The sequence below is a fragment of the Mandrillus leucophaeus genome, unplaced genomic scaffold (genome assembly GCF_000951045.1).
Source record: "Mandrillus leucophaeus isolate KB7577 unplaced genomic scaffold, Mleu.le_1.0 Scaffold220, whole genome shotgun sequence".
Lineage (NCBI taxonomy): Eukaryota > Metazoa > Chordata > Mammalia > Primates > Cercopithecidae > Mandrillus > Mandrillus leucophaeus.
In genome coordinates this window covers 1,591,911-1,595,080 of record NW_012102255.1, presented here as the reverse complement: position 1 = coordinate 1,595,080, position 3,170 = coordinate 1,591,911, and the positions used below count along the sequence as shown (strand labels likewise).

The following is a 3,170-nucleotide window of genomic DNA, read 5'->3' as shown; positions in this document are numbered from 1 at the left end:
GGAGGCTGAGGCAGGAGAATCGCTTGAACCCGGGAGGCAGAGGTTGCAGTGAGCTGAGATCGTGCCACTACACTCCAGCCTGGTGACAGAGTGAGACCCGGTCTCAAAAAATTAATTAATTAATTAATTAAAAGAATAAAATTTATTTGGAAATGCAAGAGAACTAAAATAGCTGAAGCGATTTTGAAAAAGAGCAACTACCCTCTGGTAGAGAGGGGTGGGGAAGAACCTCAGCCGACACCCACCATCCACCAGACCTTTCACATGGGCTGTTTCGTCCAGTCCTTGACAGAACCCTGCACGATGTTCATGATTCCTCTGAGTTTATAGAGAGTGTTAAACCACATGTTTAAGTTCACACAGCCAGGTCTGTCTGACTCCAAGGCTCAAGCCCCTTCCGCTGTAGCATCACTGATCGACTGATCCATTCGGCAAAGGTTTATTAACCAACTACCTTTGCCTGACCCTGCCAGGCAGCTACAGGAAATGTGATGAGCAAAAGACACGTGATTTCACCGTCCTGTTGCTTACAGTCTGGTGAAGGAGATAAAGTCAGATATTAATCATAGAGCCACAGAAGTGCCTATAAAATTAAAGCACAGTCACTACTGAAACAGAATCCTTCCGTACCAGATTACCTTCCAGGCAGCCGGGTGGCTGCGTCTCCCTCTCCTCTTTCAGAGGTCTAAAAAAATAGACTCTAAGAGCAGACAAGTCACATTTGCTTCAGAAAACCTGGACATTTTCCCTGATATGAAGCATCTGAAAAGCTTTCCTCAAGGAGAAGGACTTTCTGAAGACTTGGTTGAAAAACATTTTTAAAATTGGCGTCTATTTTTATGATAGGAAAGAATTTTAAAAAGTGTTGTTGAATCAGGCCAGCCATGGTGGCTCACGCCTATAATCCCAGCACTTTGGAAGGATGAGGCAGGCCTTCCAAAGTGCTGAGGTCAGGAGTTTGAGACCAGCCTGGTCAACATGGTGAAACCTGTTTCAACTAAAAATATACATACACAGATAAGCTGGGTGTGGTGGTGTGCACCGGTGGTCCCAGCTACTCTGGAGGCTAAGGCAGGAGAATCGTTTGAATCAGGAGGTGGAGGCTTCAGTGAGCCAAGATTATGTTACTGCACTCTAGCCTGGGCAACAGAGTGAGACTCCATCTCAAAAAAAAAAAAAAAAAAATCAGTTTGGATACTCCCAGTACAATGTCAAGTGAAACCAGTCACAATTATTTAGCAAATTTAATCAACTTATGGGCCCCCATGAAAGACAACTAGCAAGTTATGAATTAATCTGTCCAGAGAAGGGACAGAGGAAGGATATTCGAGTTAGGGTCCCAAGACTCTGATGTCGTATATCTAGTAAGATTTGGAAAATTCAGTGAGTCAATGGAAACCTGTGGAATAGTCAGAAAATGGCATTTGAACTGGTGAGTAAACTGTATCAGTTGATTTTCTGGATGCATTTATTTTATAATGCCCCTTTTCCTTGTAAGTGTTGCATCTGTGCTCATGAAATTAGAGGAAGTTCAGCCTCTGGGGGAAGCAGTGCCCTGGTGACCTGAGGGTGTAGAGAAGGCACGGGTGGGGAAGTGCTTTAGGACTGACATGACTCACCCTGCTGAGAGCATGACGACCTTTCTAACTGCCTTTGGGCATCTGTGCCTAGAGGCTGTTTAGAAGAGGGCTCGCAGCAGCTGAGTTACTTTGCCAGTCCCCTATTGCTTCTGTTTTCCCAGGCAGCTAGTTTTCCCAGTTCAGGAAGGTCGGTTCCCCTCTCCCCTGATTCTCACCAGTTCTGTAGTGAATTCTGCTGCCTGAATACTCATTCTTTAAGCCCATTCTTCAGGGCTTTGTTCAGGTCCTCCGTAAGTTCTCTACCAGGCCTCTCTTCTGAGTTTCAAATGGCCCACTTCCCTCGTCTGAATTCCCAGAGCCCCTGGTAAATTCTCCTATGCATTTTGGTTCTGAGTCTTTTCCTTTTTGGTTTATTGGTTTCTGAATTAATTTATTCTATTATTTAAGAAAAATTAGTGACAACTCTCTGCCAGGCTTTGGATAAGGCTCCAGAAATTCTTCAAACAACAAGACATCTAGGATTTTTGTTGTTGTTGTTGTTCGTTTTCTTAAATAGAGACAGGGCCTTGCTATGTTGCCCAGACTGGTCTCAAACTCCTGGGCTCAAGCGATTCTCCCTCCTCGGCCTCCCAAAATGTTGGGATTATAGGTGTGAGCCACCATGCTTGGCCAAGACATCCATTTCATACAGCACTTTGTCTCTTCAGGTAAAACATGAGCTCCTAGATGTTGGGGACCACTTCGTTTTGGTGGCCACGATCTTCGCTCTCTTTGTCCTTCCCTATCTCATTCTCTTGCAAAGTGTTCGCTCTCCAAGGAGTGCTTGATGCATACTTCAGAATGAGTGAATAAATGAAAGAATCAGTCGATCAGCTAACTCAGTGACCTGTTCATCTAGTTAACAGTTTTTAAAACCTAGGTATTCTTGTATCACAGAGAACCAGATATCTTATTAAATATAGGTGTACCCGTTTCTGAGAAAAAGAAAAGACACATTGAGTTAAAATTATGACAAGAATTCAAAGTTGAGAGGGATGAGTATTCACTTTCTAAAAGAAATTTTTGCTTTACCAAAAGGCTTGCTATAAAGTTTCTTTATGTTGTGAGTTCCTATCTCTAAAATATTTGAAATGCAGTCAACCATGTAGTAATGCAGCCACTAAGTGAGGCGAGAGAGGTACAGGCAGTAACAACCACACCGCTCTTACCTGCCTCGGCTGCCTTGGGCAGCGACCTCCCTGTTCTTAAAAGTACTCTGAGGACAGTGGTGATTATAGCTGCCTCCTGCTGCTGGATCAACTGCAGAGTGGCAGTGGCGGGGCCTGATTCCTCTACATCATTCAAAGGGTATTGTGATGCACGATGGCTTACAAGGTTTGCCAGGCAATGCTTTTCAGGTCTTAGGCTTACAAAAAGTAGAGATCCTTTGGTCTCTAGAGACAGCCCAGCTGCGCATGAAAGAAAGGGCAAAAATTAGTGTGAAAAGGAAAATCATGTAGGCAAATAATCCAGGCTATCTAATCACTAGAGCTTTCTTTTCTGTAAAGATTGTCCCAAGGACAACGTAAGGTGAAAATCTGGGTGGTGCCA

The 3,170-nt window shown here is 44.0% G+C and overlaps 1 protein-coding gene across 3 annotated transcripts in view; it reads right to left on the bottom strand.

Moving 5' to 3' along the window:
• LOC105540497 (chromosome unknown open reading frame, human C1orf100) overlaps positions 1-2,882 on the bottom strand; it is a 50,689-nt gene extending 47,807 nt beyond the window's left edge. For all 3 annotated transcript variants that reach the window (XM_011981168.1, XM_011981169.1, XM_011981170.1), the window contains exon 1: positions 2,789-2,882. The gene's annotated coding sequence lies outside the window, so the exon portion shown is untranslated. The remainder of the gene's footprint in view (positions 1-2,788) is intronic.
• Between the last annotated feature and the right edge of the window lie 288 nt (positions 2,883-3,170).